General features: G+C 38.1%; 1 protein-coding gene across 3 annotated transcripts in view; it reads left to right on the top strand.

The window, feature by feature from the left end:
• Positions 1-17,118, top strand: part of FAM168A (family with sequence similarity 168 member A) — a 200,126-nt gene that overhangs the window by 114,775 nt on the left and 68,233 nt on the right. The window lies entirely within an intron of this gene.

A 17,118-nucleotide genomic window follows, 5' to 3' on the forward strand; every position in this document is an offset into this window, starting at 1 on the left:
GATGCCATGACCATAGGCCTCTTCCTGCTAGCTCTCGGCAGCTGGATGTCATAGGTAATACGGCAGTTGTACTTTTGAAAAGTAGCACTGGTACTTTTACAGGCCTCTTCTAAGAAGATAAAATATGACTTATATATTTGCATTGCAAATCTAGCCTCTTGTAAGTAACCATTAAAGAGGGGCTCTGATTTATAGGCTGTCTAGAAATGTGTATGACTATTCTTATAGCTTGGGATGTTATGTAGCAAGTCTGTCTAAAGCAGTCCATTTCCAGCAAATTACAGCTCTGCTTCAGACGTGTGTGATAATTTAAGGTCATTGTATTATGTGGTTGTGAAACTGTGGTATGCAATCAATTTATTCAGCAAATAGTTTCCAAGCACATACTGTGTTTCTGACTTTGTGCTAGGCATTAGGAATAAAACTGACAAGACAAATCTCTGCTTTCATGGCCTTGGCAGGAGTTGGGAGAGTGATATAATTATGTTAGAGTGTGATAAATACTATAGAAGCTTCCCAGTGAAAGTGACATCTAATTGAGCCCTGAAGAGAAGAGTAGGAATTATCCAGATTAAGAGATAAGGTATATCAGGGAGAACCCCTGAATGATGGAAGATAGTATTTCAGCACAGAACAGCAATGTGGAAAGGCTGAGAACCAAGAAAGTATGACATGTCCAGGGGAACTCAAAAAAGATAATATCTGCTGGATTATAAAGTGTGAAGGCAGGAAAAGGCTATTTTAAGACTACAGCCATTTTAGGTATCCCATCTGGATTGTGAAATAGCATGATATCATGGAAAAGACTAGATTTGGGATCTAAAAATCTAGATTTTAGTCCTTGGCTTGCCACTAGCTATCTATAGGATCTTGAACAAATTATTTAATTTCTCTGAGTCTTGGTAATTGTTAACTCTTGCACCATCCTTTTAAGCTAAAAAACTGCTACACTATGAAAGCTTTTCTTAATCTTTCTGCAAAGCAAAATGACATTCTTGCTCTGTTTTAAAAACCTTTTTATTTTATTTTCCCATTCCGTCGGTTGCCTATTAGTTTTATCAAGAAGATGTGGTGTATCTACACAATGGAATACTACATGGCAATGAGAAAGAATGAAATCTGGCCATGTGTAGCAACATGGATGGAACTTGAGAGTGTTATGCTGAACAAAATAAGTCAGGGAGAGGACAGATACCATATGTTTGCACATATAGGAGGATTAGGAGGAATTTAACAGAGGACCATGGGAGAGAAGAAGGGGAAAAATAGTGGGGAGAGAAGGAAGGGAGGCAAACCATGAGAGACTCTTGAATGCTGAGAACAAACTGAGGGCTGATGGGGGTGGGGAGGAGGGGAAGGTGATGGTCATGGAAGAGGGCACTTGTGGGGATAAGCGCTGGGTGTTATATGGAAACCAATTTGACAATAAACTATTTGTAAAAAAAAAAATAATAAATAAATAGAAAAAAATAAAAGCTTTTAGTATAGCACTTTTATTATAGTAATTTTTATATGCAGGTATTTCCCCGTTAAAAGATGAGCTCTTTTAGGGGCAAAGAAATGACACAGATAAGTTCCAACTACTTGTGAGGTTTAATGGATACTTGGATTCTAATTAAGGGAGATTCCCTCTGAATTTTGTTTGCCCTTAGTAAAAAAAAAAACGCTTAAGAAGAAATTTTGTATTATTTGCAAGCATGTGACTTGACAATTTTGTTGTTTTTGATTAGCAAAAAACATTTTCTTTTTTTAAAAAATATAATTTATTGTCAAGTTGGCTAGCATACAGTGTATACAGTGTGCTCTGGGTTTTGGGGGTAGATTCCTGTGATTCATCGCTTACATTTAAAAAAAAGCCATTTTCTTAAAGCTGGTTCAGGGGACTGAATGCTCTGGTGGTTAGAATGTGATATTTTGCAGATGAGCATGTCAGTTACAGGCAGGCACAAGAGGTGGTTGTTGAGGTTTTACATGAAAAGAGCTTTCTGTTAACAGTGGAAACCTTTTTGATATTGAGATCCTCTTAGCAGATCCTAGAAATCAGAGTTCTCCTCCATTTCTCCTTTAAATTGAAACATTTTCTAAGATGAAATGATACATACAGAACTGTAAAATGTGGAAGTCTAATGGACAGTTTGATTACATTTGGCAGACAGTATAAAGCAGACAGCTGCTATAAAAATTGGCCTTCCTTGTGTATCATCATATTGATAGAATTAGGGGAAAAACCCCACTGAAACGGACTTTTCTTAAATTTGGTCAGAAGAAGTTAATGTCATATTAAGCTGTTGAATTCCCAATAAAAGGTTTCTTTTTATTTACCCATTAATTCATTCATCTTGACTAATCAATAAATGTTCATTGAACACCCTGCTTTATGCCTGGCCGTTTTCTAGACATTTAGGAATGAATAAAACAAACATATGGCCCCTTAACCTCATGGTGCTTCAAATGTAGCTAGAAGAAAAGAATTGTACAAGCAAATTACAGCTGCAACAGGTGTTTGTAACAGAAGTTCAGAGAGCTTTGGGATCATTAAATGGCCTGTAGTCATGCCCAGTCTGGCCTTCTGAGATTCTTCATAAGAACTATGTAGACACAAAAAGAAATGGGTATAGGATGACAATATCCCTGGCGTGTTTTCACTTAGATTCTGTGCTCCTGTCTTTCAGACCTGCTTAACATCCTGCCTTGCTTACTCATGGCTTAATTTCATGAATGCCTTTTCCTTCTCTTTCTGTAGAATTCCTGTCATCATTCAAAACAGATCAAATGACAGTTCTTTAAATCTTCAATATCTGTCCCTCCAATTAAATAGAACTGGGGTCAGCTACAACAGTCTATAATAACAGGAGTTTGGAAATCTAGGGTTTTATTCTCTCATGTAAAGGAAGTACAGAGGTAGGCAGTCCAGGCCTGATCTAATTGTTCCATGAAATCATCAAGGACCCAAGCTCCTTCTGCCATCCTTGATTTGAAACTTCTATTTTCAAGGTTACATCATGGAAGAGAAAGCTGATGAACTCCAGTCATTATGTCCTAATTCTAGATAGCAGGAAGGAGTAAGTAAAGAAAGCAGAGGACCTCCCCCAGATTAACACTGTTCCCTTTAAGTAGCCTTTAATAGAAGGCTAATGATATTTCTGTTGTATCTTATTGAGCAAAACTAATCACGTAGCCACACCTAAGTATAGGAGGGGCTGTGAATTAGAATCCTTTAGCTTAGTGTTTTGCCACCTTGCAGTAGGGTAGTTATAGCATTCCTTCCCTGACTACCATCCTTTAGTTAGTTACAAATTCTAAGCCCTCAGTATAATAACTACTATATTGCTTTTAATTGTCAGTTTCTGTGTATGTTTCTGTCTTATAAATACCTCAGGAATAGAATTATGTCCTTTTATCTCTGTAACACTTTGCACAGAGCCTGGCACAGAAGGTATCTTCATATGTATAAAATGAAGGTGTTGAACTAAATGACAATTACTTTTAGCTTATAAAAAAAAATCCGTAACTATTTCTTGAAACAGCAGTTTGTATTTTTAAACCACTTTATTGAGATGTAGTTTATATATGATAATATTCACCCTTAAGTATACAATTCAGTGCTTTTTAGTAAATATACAGAATTGTGCAACTATCACTAAAATCCAGTTTTAGACCATTTTTATTACACCATAGAGAACTCTTGCTCCCATCTGTTATCAGTCTCCATTCCTACTCCAAACCTCAGGTAACCAAAAATCTACTGTCTGCCTCTATAAATTTGCCTTTTATGAATATTTCGTATAAATGGAATCATACAGTATGTGATCTTTTGCTCCAGCTGCTTTTATTGCATTATATTTTCAAGGTTAATTCATGTTGTGATTTGTATCATTGGTTTGTTCCTTTTTCTTGCTGATATTTTCTATGTTGTTTTGGGAATTAAATATGTATCTTAATTTATTACAAATTATTGTTATTTATTATAATCTGCTTCACATACAATCTACTCAGATACAAACTAAATGAATTTCAGCAAAATATAGAAACTTTGTTTCAATATAATTCTGTTCCACCTCACCTTTACTTGTTTTTATATAAATCAAATATTTATATATAATATGCCCAATAATACAGTTTTAGAGTTATTGTTTTATATACTGTCTTTTAAATCTATTAAGAGAAAATATATATACTCTTTTTTTTTTTTTTTTTTTTACCAAATAGTTTATTGTCAAGTTGGTTTCCATATAACACCCAGAGCTCATCCCCACAAGTGCCCTCCTCCATACCCATCACCCCTCCCTCCCCCCAACCCATCAGTCCTCAGTTTGTTCTCAGCATTCAAGAGTCTCTCATGGTTTGCCTCTCTCCCTCTGCCCCACTATTTCCCCCTTTGTTCTCCCACTTGGTCCTCTGTTAAGTTCCTCCCAGTCCTCCTATACGTGCAAACATATGGTATTTGTCCTTCTCTGCCTGACTTATTTCGCTCCGCATAACACCCTCAGGGTCATCCATGTTTCTACACATGGCCAGATTTCATTCTTTCTCATTGCCATGTAGTATTCCATCGTATAGATAAACCACATCTTCTTGATCCATTCATCCGCTGATGGACACTTAGGCTCTTTCCATGTTTTGGCTATTGTTGAGAGTGCTGCTATGAACATTGGGGTCCATGTGCTCCTATGCATCAGCACTCCTGTATCCCTTGGGTAAATTCCTAGCAGTGCTATTGCTGGGTCATAGGGGAGTTCTATTGTTAGTTTCCTGAGGCACCTCCACACTGTTTTCCAGAAGGGCTGCACCAGTTTACATTCCCACCAACAGTGTAAGAGGGTGCCCATTTCTCCACATCCTCACCAGCATCTAGAGTCCTCTGATTTGCTCATTTTAGCCACTCTGGCCGGTGTGAGGTGGTATCTCAGTGTGGTTTTGATTTGTATTTCCCTGATGAGGAGGGATGCTCAGCATCGTTTCATGTGTCTGTTGGCCATCTGGATGTTCTCTTTGGAGAAGTGTCTGTTCATATCTTCTGCCCATTTCTTCACTAGATTGCTTGTTTTTCAGTGTGGAGTTTGGTGAGTTCCTTATAGATTTTGGATATTAACCCTTTATCTGATATGTCATTTGCAACTATCTTTTCCCATTCCATCGGTTGCCTGTTAGTTTTGTGGGTTGTTTCCTTTGCCATGCAGAAGCTTTTGATCTGATGAGGTCCCATTAGTTTATTTTTGCTCTTGATTCCCTTGCTTTTGAGGATGTGTCAAGTAAGAAATTGCTGCGGTGGAGGTCAAGGAGGTTGTTTCCTGCTTTCTCCTCTAGGGTTTGGATGGTTTCCTGTCTCACGTTCAGGTCCTTTATCCATTTTGAGTTTATTTTTGGGTATGGTGTGAGAAAATGATCTAGTTTCATTCTTCTGCATGTTGCTGTCCAGTTCTCCCAGCACCATGTGTTAAAGAGGCTGTCTTTTGTCCACTGGATACTCTTTCCTGCTTTGTCAAAAGATTAGTTGGCTGTATACTTTTGGGTCCAATTCTGAGTTTTCAGTTCTATTCCATTGGTCTATGTGTCTGAGCCATTTTTTTTTTTAATAAATAGTTTATTGTCAAATTAGTTTCCACATGTGCCATCTTTTAATTTAATGTTTATTTTTGAGAGGGGGAGAGAGAGAGAGAGACAGACAGCATGAGTGGGGGAGGGGCAGAGAGAGAGAATAAGAGAGAGAGACAGACAGACAGACACAATCTGAAGCAGACTTCAGGCTCTGAGCTATCAGCACAGAGCCCAACATGGCATTCGAACTCACGAACTACTAAATCATTACCTGAGCAGAAGTTGGAACGCTTAACCCACTTAGCCATCCAGCTACTCCTATTTTTTTATTTGTATTTAATTTTTGAGTAAAGTTGACACATAGTGTTAGATGTTTTAACTATACAACTTAGTGATTTGATAAGCTTATCCTATATTCACCCAAGTATAGCTATCACCTGTCCTGTTATTATGCTATTATCATTGACTGTAGTCCTCATGCTCTGCTGTATATTCTGTGACTTACTTATTCTATAACTGGAGGCCTTTATCTCCCTTTCCTCTCCACACCCTTTTGCCCATCCCTGCCAGCACCCTCCCTTCTGACAAATATCAGTTTGTTTTCTGTGTTTATAGTCCTGATTCTGCTTTCTGTTAACTCATTTTTTTATAGATACCATTTATCAAAGCAATCATACGGTATTTGTCTTTCTCAGTCTGCCTTATTTCACTTAGTATAATACCCACTGGGTCCATCCATGTTGTCTCAAATGGCATGATCTTATTCTTTTTTATGGCTGGGTAGTATTCCATTGTATGTATTCCATTGTATGTGTGTATATATGTGTTCTTTATCCATTTGTCTATTTATGGACACTCAGGTTGTTTCCATGTTTTGGCTAGTATAAATAATGCTACAGTAAACATAAGGGTGCATGTATCTTTTTGAGTTACTGTTTTCATTTTTCTTGGGTAAACACCCAATAGTGGAATTATTGGATCATATATCTTTAATTTTGGGGGGAACATTCATACTGTTTTCCACAGTGGCTGTACCAGTTTACATTACCACCAACAGTGGGGGTTCCTTTTTCTCCACATACTTACCAACATTTGTTGTTTCTTGTCTTCCTGATTCTAGGCATTCATGCAAGCATTGAGATGTTATCTCATTTTGGGTTTTCATTCCCTGTCAATGAGTGATACTGAGCTTTTCATGTATCTTGTATCTGTTGGCCATCTGTATGTCTTCTTTGGAAAAATGTCTTTTCAGGTCCTCTGCCCAATTTTTAATCAGATTTTTTTTTGCTTTCTTTTTTTGGGGGGTATTGAGTTGTATAAGTTCTTTTTTAAATATTTTTAACGTTTATTTATTTTAATTTTTTAATGTTTGTTTATTTTTGAGAGAGAGCGAGACAGAGCATGAATGGGTGAGGGGCAGAGACAGAGAGGGAGACACAGAATCTGAAACAGGCTCCAGGCTCTGAGGTGTCAGCACAGAGCCTGACATAGGGCTTGAACTTGGGAACGGTGAGATCATGACCTGAGCGGAAGTCGGATGCATAACCAACTGAGCCATCCGTGTGCCCCATAATGTTTGTTTATTTTTGAGAGAGAGAGAGAGAGCGCATAAGTGGGAAAGGGGCAGAGAGAGAGGGAGACACAGAGTTTGAAGCAGGCTCCAGGCTCTGAATTGTCTGCATAGAGCCTAATGTGGGACTTGAACTCATGAACTGTGAGATCATGACTTGAGCTGAAGTTGGATGCTTAACCCACTGAGCCACACAGGCATCCCAAGTTGTGTAAGTTCTTTATATATTTTGGGCATCACACACTGATCAGATACATCATTTTCAAGTATCTTCTCCCATTCAGTAGGTTATCTTCATTTTGTTGATGGTTTCCTTCACCGTGCAAAAGCTTTTTATTTTGGTGTAGTCCCAACAGTTTATTTTTGCTTGTTTCCTTTGCCTTAGGAAACCTATATAGAAAAGTATTGCTATGACTGATACTAGAGAGATTACTGTCTGTGTTCTCCTCTAGGATTTTTATGGTTTGAAGTCTAACATTTAGGTCTTTAATTTGTTTTGAGTTTATTTTTGTGTTTGGTGTTTGGAGGTGGTCCAGTTTCATTCTCTTATATGTAGCTGTCCAGTCTTTCCACCACCATTTATTGAAAAGACTGTCTTTTAGCCATTGTATATTCTTGCCTCCTTTGTCATTCTTGCCTCCAATTGACCATGAAATGTAGGTTTATTTCTGGGGTCTTTATTCTGTTCCATTGATCTGTGTGTCTGTTTTTTGTACCAATACCATACTGCTTTGATGACTACAACTTTGTAATGTCTCTTGAAATCTGGAATTGTGATACCTCCAGCTTTGTTGTTTCTCAGGATTGCTTTGGCTATTCAAGCTCTTCTGTGGTTCTAAGGGGGTTGTAAACCTTGTTTAATATGTTTACTTTTTTTTCTTTTAGCACATTTTATATATCATTCCACTGACTCTAGCCTCCATTATTTCTGATAAGAAGTGTGCTATTAATCTTGTTGTTCCATTTTATCTGATAGATTGTTCTCTCTTGCCACTTTCAAAAATTTCTCTTTGGCTTTCCACAGTTTTTAGTATGATGTATACAGTTACGGATATTTTTTGTGTTTCGCCAACTTGGAGTTCATTATCTGTCTTAGATGTGTAGTTTAATGTTTTGTTTTAATTTGAGAGAGAGAGAGCCTGAGCAGGGGAGAGGAGCAGGGGGAGAGAGTGAAAAAATCCCAAGCAGGCTTCATGTCCAGTGTAAAGCCAGATGCGGGGCCTGATCCAACGACCCTGGGATCATGACCTGAGCCAAAATCAAGAGTCGGACACTCAACCATTGAGCCACCCAGGTGCCCCTGATGTTTGTTTTTAAAATCAAATTTGGGAAGCTTTTAGTCATTATGCCTCCAAATATTTTCTGCTCATTTTTTTTTCTTTTGTCTTTCTGGAACTCTACTTAATTGTTGGTTTGATTGATAGTTTCCCACAGGCACTCACTTAGTTTATTTTTATTTTCGTTTTTCAGATTGCATAATCTATATTGATCTATATTGATGTGTCTTTGAAGTTTGATTTTTTTTTCTGCCATCCCAGATTCGTTGTTGAATCCTTCTTGAATATTTTATTTCAGAATACAGTTTCCATTTGGTTCTTTATATTTTCATAATTTCTGTATATTGATATTCTCTATTTGATGAGTTATCATCCTACTTTCATTTGATTGTTTAAATGTGGTTTCCTTTTGTTCTTTTTAACATTGTTTATAATAGCTGTTTTGAAATATTTATCTGCTGATTTCAGTATCTGGGCTCCCTTGAGTCAGTATCTTTAGACTTTTTTTTTCTTCTTTCTTTCTTTCATGGTAAATGAGGCACACTTCACTGTTTCTTTGCATGATTCATGATTTTTTGTTTTTGGTTGAAAACTACATGTTTTAGATAATATATTGTAGCAACTCTTGATTCAGATTCTTCCCCCTTGGAGGTGAGGGCGGGTATTGTTGCTGAATGTTTTTGTTTATTTAGTGTCTTAGACTATTCTATAGTGTCTGTCTCTTCTGCAGTGTGTGACTACTGAGGTCTTTTTTTTTTTTTTTTTAACATGAATGTTTAGTTATTTAATGTGAATGTAGTTTACTCTGGTCACATTTTATAAACTATTGTTTTAATTTTTAAACTTGGCTTCTTAAAAGTCACCCCTGGGTCAGTGTAGATTAGTGGTCAATGATTGGCTTAACCCACAGGCCAGGAAATTTTCTACCATTTGCTAATGGATCTGTTTGTTATTTGGGAAATGCATTCAAATTTCAGGCAACTTACAGTTCTGTACCAGCCTTTACTTTCAGTGTGTTCAAGGCCTTACATTCACATAGAGTCAGTAGACATCAAGACCCTTTATGGCTGTTTGGCTCCCCAGTATGCCCTTTAAAATTTCCGGCTTATCTGCTCTGTTGCCTGCCCTACCTTAGTCTGGCTCCAGTAGTGGCCTTCCTGGATTGTTTACTATTGTTCCCCAGATTGTCACTCTATTGTGATGCTAGGCAATATCCAGAGCTGATTTTCTGTGCTCAGCTTCAGATTAAATCAGCCACTCTGGCTCCAGTCATCCTCTTGGCCTGGCCTGGCCTGCTCTGACGGAATTACTCTCAGGGAGCTGGGGGTTGGGAGATAGGGGCAGCTCTAGGCTAAAATGCCACAGATTCTCACTGTTCTTAGTGTGGTTCAATAATTTTTCCTGAATAACCCTTTCTCAATTTGATATATGCTTTTGGTTAGTTTTCAGAGGCCTGAATTGGTTGCTTTTGACAATTTTATCCAGTTTTATTGTTGCTTTTTGGGGTGAAGGTTTGATAAGCAAATGCTTAAGCATTCCAGAATTTCTGTCCCCATGTATTATTTTTGGCATCTTTATTTTTTATTGAACTTTAAAAATTCCCCAACTAGACCATAACCTTCTTTGGGCAGACACCATCTTTCTCTTTTCTGTACAGTACATCCAAAGTGCATTAAACATTTGAATTTTCATTTCTTTATCTGTCAAATGAAGTTAATTTGCATTGTTTACCTCAAAGTATCAAGTGAAATAGTAGTTAAAATTTTTATAAACTAGAAGCACTTTGTAAATCGTAAAATTCATTGAAAATTTTAAAGTACTTTGCAAGCTACAACACTAATTTTTAATGCTGCAACCTATTGTGCATGTAGTACTTCCAAGCATTCATCCTGAATCCATGGCTTTTTTCCTTTGTCATTTTATGCTCATAGATTTTGCTGTTGGTTGGAAAGAAATAGTTGGTGTTTTTTTGGGAGCAGCAACAGGCCACTTGAAGAACAGTCTGAGTATGAAAGCTAGCTCCACCAGGAGGGAAATTTTTAGGACCTCTGTTTTCTCTCTCAGACACTATTCCACTGTTTGGCTCACCACTGCTTATTTTGCAGCTGGAGAGGTAAACATCAATGGAGGCTTCTGTGGACAATAGAAATAAATACTGGGAAGATGTGAAGCCAAGTAGTTCACTGGGATATGCCAAGAAGTGGCAAGTACTTTGATGCTTTTTTCAGAGTTGTGTTTTGGAGAAGCATGAAGGATGGTTCATTATTCATTCAACTACTGTGTATTTAGTGTCCATTCTGTGCTGGATAATATTTTGGGTACTAAGGACAAAGTACTTGGGGAGAGAATAAATAGGCAAGAAAATATATCAGGTAGTGATAGGTGTCAATAGGAAAGGTAAAACAGGATGATGTGACAGAGAATAACATCATTTGGAGGAACTATTTTAGGTAGGTAGGTGGGTTAAGATAAGGGAGTCATTTCTGGTAAGGTGACATTTGAGCAGAGACCTGATTGAAGTGAGGGAGTATACTATTTGGATACCTGGGGGAAGGGCATTCTGGGTGTGGGGAAGAGAAGTACAAAGATCCTGAGGTGTAAGCATGTATGGTGTATTCAGGGAACAAGGAGGTCATTGTGATTGGAGTGGAGAAAGCAGGGGAATAGTAGTAGGAGTTGCAATCAGAGATGTGGGCGTGTAAAGTCAGATCATAGAAGGCCTTGTAGACTTTTAGAAGGATTTTGGATTTTATTCTGAATAAGATGAGAAGGAAGCTATTGCACAATTGTGTTTGCTAACACAAGAAATGTAGACTTGCTGTGGTTCAGCCCCAGGAAGTAGGGGTAACTCCATACCTGGCTCTGGAGAGATAGCTAGGCAGGATGTGCACAGTGGACACTTATCTTTCATACTTAAGAAGTGAAATCAGGTCGGATGGGTAGTGTGTGGCAGCTGAGATTGTAGAATTCAGGGAGGCAGTGCTTTTATTCTCTTGTAACTGACTGTGTGTGCCCAGCAGGGACCCAACAGATAGATATGAACTGCCTCCATGAGTAGGATCTATCAAGGTCACAAGGGATCCTGAGTTAAAGGGAAGGGCTCAGGGCCTGCCATTCCAGAGGACAATCTAGTGCTGGGTTTGGGAGACTGGGAACTTCTAGCCTGGTGGAAGTAGCTTAGACATTGGAATCAGACAGACGTGGATATGAAACTGACCTTTCTTAATTCTTAGTAATGAGACTTTGGATAGTTTGCTTTATTTCTCTGGGCTTAAGTTTATTTATCTATAAGACAGTGAAAAAATACCTATTTTGCAAGATCACTGGGACCTTTTAAGACTTATAGGGACTTAATAAGGTAAATCCCTAGCACAGTGCCTGTCACATGGTAGATGTTCAATAAATAGTAGCTGCTGGTAATAGAGGTGATATTTATAATATTGGTAATGGTTAATCCTTTCACAGTGCCCATTGTGTATCAAACCATTATAAGTAGTATTCTTAGGTATTGCAAATTTAAGTCCAAATCCAAATTTGTTTTTTACCCCCAAACATGCTCCCTTTATAGTTTTTATCCCAGTAAGTGGTTATTTTTATTATTCTAATTTCTCAAGTTAGCGTTGGAGTAATCTTTAATGTCTTGCTCCCTCTCATACTCCATATTTCAATCCTTTAGTAATTTCTGTCAGCCTATTCTTCAAAATATATCCGAAATATGACTACTTTTCACCACCACTGTCACCACTGCTACCACCCTATTTCAAGCCACATTTTCCTTCATCTGGATTATTTCAAATAGCATTCTGACTAATTTTCTTTCTTCTCCATTTGCATTCCTGCCATCTGATCTCAGATCAGCAGTCAAAGTAATCTTAAAATGAAGTCAAATCATGTCACCCTTCTGCGCAAATACTCCAGTGGCTTCTTATCTCATTTTGAATAAAAAACAAAGTCCTAATACTACGCTACAAGGCTCTGCATGATTTGACCCTTATGACCTGTCTGGTCTCACTGTCTACTCTTTTCCCTTTCATTCACTGCTTTCTAGCTAAAGTGGCCTCCATGGTATTTCTCAAACAGTTCCACTTCAGGGCATTTGCATTTGCTGTTTTCTCTACTTGGACAGTTTCCTCTCAGCTGTATGGCTTGCTTCTTCAATTTACTCATTGCTTATATGTCACTCAGTGACACTTTCTCTAGCCATTTAAAAAATCCACTGCCCCCCCTCCCCTTAGCACTCTCTGACTACCCTCATTAGATTTCTGCTGCATTTACCGCTATCTGATATACAATATATTTTACTTTTTAGAAAATTTTGTCTCTTCTGCCCCACTCCCAATTCAGGTGCAGGTAGGAATATTTGTTGTTCCTCTCTCAAGTTTATGTGGGACAAATGGCATTTGGGAAAGAGAGTCTCAGGCATTGCCTTCAGACTATTTGGGCTTCAAAATCTCCTTGGGAACATAAATGCATAGATTCCTAAGCCCTATCCCATAGAGCATAGAGAATATTGTATACCATGTGAAAGAATTTGGATTTTGTTCCCAAAGCCTTCGAGGAGAATAACCCATCCAACCTTTGTTTTAATAATGAATATCAGGGATGAGGTAGACTGGGTTAGAATGTGGAAAATAGACCTCTTGGGACTGTTGTAATAGTTTAGACAAGAGATGATGAAACTTAAGACAGGGACAGTAGGGTTTTTTTGGGAGTTGATGATTGATCAGGTGTGAAAGAGTGAGTGGAATTTAGGATGACTTCCAGGTTTTTGTCTTAGGTAGATGGATTGTCAGTAATTTTGAGACAGCCAATACAGGATGAAAAAATGGGCCTGAGGAGAGATACTGAGTTTACTCTTGGGTATGGTGGGATTGACATTGCTTAAGGAGTGATGAGGAACAAATGTTCAGATAGTAGGGTGTATGTGGGTGTGGAGTGTGGTTGAGTGTTACATTATAATAATTATTGTGAAAAAATGTGGATTTAGAAGTTATTAGGTTTCATGTGTCATGAGCTAATCTAGGCAACCATTAATCTACCTTTTGTCTCTATAGGTTTGCCTATTCTGGAAATTTCATATAAATGGAATCATGTAATATGTGACCTTTTGTGACTGGCTTCTTTCACTTAATGTAATGTTTTTAAGAGTCATCTATGTTGTATCATGTATCATGTATCAATACTCCATTTCGTTTTATTGCCAAGTATTTCACTGTATGGATATATCACATTAGATTTATCCATTCACTAGTTGAACACTTAGGTTCTTTCCCTCTTTTTGTTTTTGTCTTGAGAAAGAGAGGGGCAGGGGAGGGGCAAAGAGAGAATCCCAAGCAGGCTTCATAAAGAGCTTGATCCCACGACTGACCATGAGATCATGACCTGAGCCGAAACCAAGAGTTGGATGCTTCACTGACTGAGCCACCCAGTTTCCCTCTTTTGAGTATCATGAATAATGCTGCTGTGAACATTGATGTTGACATGCATTTTCATTTCTCTGTGGTATATACCTAGGAGTGGCATTGCTGGATTATGTGGTGACCCTGTTTAATTATTTGAGGAACTATCAGATTTATTTCTAAAGTGGCTGTGTCATTTTACGTTCCCACCAGCATTGTATGAGGGTTCCAGTTTCTTCACAACCTTGTCAACACTTTTTGTTATCTTTTTTATTATAGCCATCTAATGTATAGAAGTGATACCTCATTTGGTTTGATTTATCATTTATATAACTTCTTTGAAGAAATGTGTGTTCAGATCCTTTGCCCATTTTTTAATTGGGTTATTGGCCTTTTTATTATTGAGTGAAGAGATTTTTTTTCTTCAAAAAAATTTTTAATGCTTGTTTATTTTTGAAATAGAGAGAGACAGAGTGACTGGGGGAGGGGCAGGGAGAGAGGGAGATAGAATTCAAAGCAGGCTCCAAGCTCTGGGCTGTCAGTACAGAGCCTGATGCAGGACTTAAACTCGTGAACCACAAGATCATGACCTGTGCTGAACGGACACTTAACTGACTGAACCACCCAGGTGCCCCAAGATAAAAGTTCTTTATATATTTTAAATACAAATATTTATATACAAACACAATACCTGGGGCACTTGGGTGGCTCAATCAGTTAAGTGTCTGATTCTTGATTTTGGCTCAGGTCATGATCCCACAGTTTGTGGGTTCGAGCCCCATGTTGGTCTCTGCGCTGTCTTTGCAGAGCCTGCTTGGAATTTTCTCTCTTCCCTTTTTTCTCTGTGCCTCACCCACTTATGCTCTCACTCTCTCAGAATAAATAATTAAAAAAAACCCAAAAAACCCTCAAATCCCCTATCCTATACAGTTGACTCTTGAACAACATGGGTTTGAACTCTGTGGGTCCACTTATACAGCAATTTTTTTAATAATACAATACTGTAAATATATTTTCCTTATGATTTTTTAATAACATTTTCTAGCTTGCTTTATTACAAAAATATAGTATGTAATACATATACAAAATACATGTTATTTGAATGTCTATATTCTTGGTAAGGCTTCCGGTCAACAATAGGTTCTTGGTAGTTAGGTTTGGGGAAGTCAAAGTTATATGCAGATTTTGGACTGCATGGGGGTTTGGCACCCCTAACCCCTGCATTGTTCAAGGGTCAACTGTATATGATCTGCAAATTTCTCTCATTCTCTGGGTTGTCTTTCACCTTCTTAAACACACAAGTTTTTAGTTTTGATTAATCCAGTATATTTATTTTCCTTTGGTTGGTTGTGCTATTGGTATCATATTTAAGAAGCCATTGCCAATCCAAGGTTACAAAGGTTTATGCCTATATTTTCTTCTTTTTTCTATGAGTTTTATATTTCAGCTCTTTCATTTAGGTCTCTGATCCATTTGGGATGCTAGTCTTAACCCTGTCCTTACTTGTTTTGTGACCTTGGGCTGTTCATTGCCTTTTTTCAGCCTCACATTTTTCATCTGTAAAGTAAAAGTTGTTATGTGTGTATATATAGAGCAACAGAAAATAAATTGGTGGTTGTCACAGGCTGGAATCAGTGGGAGGGTATTGATAGTAAGACTGAGAGAACTTTTTGGGGTGATGAAAATGCTTTACATTTTACGTGTGGTGGTGTTTGTATGACTACACATTTTCCAGGGGTCCTAGAACTGTATACCCAAAAGAGGTAAATTTTATTGTATGTAAATTATACCTCAATAAATCTGTTTTTTAAAAAAAACCTTACAACAACTTTATAAAGTATGTAATATCTTTTCCATTTTGAGGCTAGAGGAAACTGAAGCTCAGAAAGGTTAGTGGCCTGTGGTCCCTCATTTGGTAGGATGCAATTCCAGGATATAAATCTAAGTCTGCCTGTTCATAGAGCTTGTGATCTTCTACTCATGTTTATTTAGCCTGTCCCTGAAACTATTAAGAGTATGTGGATTCTCTTATAAAATGTTGACTTTCCCTTGAAAGCCAGGGACCCTCTCTTCATGTGAGCAGCTTCCCCAGAAGTGGCTGTCACATTCTTAATCCAAATTTTGAACCCATAGCATATCTCCTTTCTGTCAGTCATCAGTTGAGCTTGGAATCCATGTTGTGGAGTGCTGCCCAGGCAGGATCTCCTTTTGAGGCTGTGGCCCTCATTTTGGAGCAGCAGGAGACCATTTCCAAAGTTGATGAGTTTCTTTGGTTATGAAAAACAATTTCATACCTTGCTCAATCAGCAACATGGAGTACCTTCTTATTAGGAGAACACCGGATGTTTATAGGGCCAGTTGCGCTGCTTAGCACTTGAACAGTCTTGCTCACCGCAGCTTATTTAGCAGAGAACTAGTTGGGTTGAGGAGAGATCTAAGGCAGGAAAAGTGTACACGTTGTCTTCTGTGTTGTTGCTGCCATCACATCATCACCATCATCATTTACATGTGTGCGCTACCTAACAGTTGGTAGTGTATTTTGACATTTGGAGATCTTTCTTAATTCTCCTAGTACCTGTTAAGGATAGTTATATTTAGGGGCACCTGGGTGGCTTAGTCGGTTAAGCGTCCGACTTTCGCTTAGGTCATGATCTCGCGGTTCGTGGGTTCGAGCCCTGCGTCAGGCTCTGTGCTGACTGCCAGCTCAGAGCCTGGAGCCTATTTCAGAGTGTGTATCTCCCTCTCTCTCTGACCCTACCCTGCTCACGCTGTCTCTCTCTCCTAGAAATAAATAAAAATATTAAAAAAAAGAAAAAAGATAGTTATATTTAGAGAGAATGTTACCTGGCCGTATTCTTAGATAACTCTGGCTGCAAGGGTATATTCTCCTTAAATTGTGCTGAAACATATATATATATATATATATATATATATGTTCTCTCTGTATCTATCTATCTATCTATCTATCTATCTATATCTTGTAACTTTCATCCTTAAGTTGTTTTTCAGTTCATTTACTGGTAGTAGTTTAGTCTCTTGCCTTGGGGTCATTTGCCAGGGCTGCCCGTTTGGGTACCTTTCAGGAAGTTCTAGCCTCTGGAATTGACAAGTAGCATTTTCCTTTTTGCCTGTTTGACTGCCCTGCTTTCCTCTCCTTGGGAACCCATCTTTACTCCACCTCTCATTCCAGAACCCTGGAGAGACTTAATTAATCGCAGAGCAATTGTCATCAAGCCAGCTGTTGACTGCTTGTCTTGACATTTGACTTGTTTCCTATAAGAGAAGTTAATGACCTAAAAATTGCCCATCCATGATGTGAGCCTGGTTAGGAGAT

Source organism: Hyaena hyaena, unplaced genomic scaffold, assembly GCF_003009895.1.
Source record: "Hyaena hyaena isolate Hyena2069 unplaced genomic scaffold, ASM300989v1 scaffold_848, whole genome shotgun sequence".
Lineage (NCBI taxonomy): Eukaryota > Metazoa > Chordata > Mammalia > Carnivora > Hyaenidae > Hyaena > Hyaena hyaena.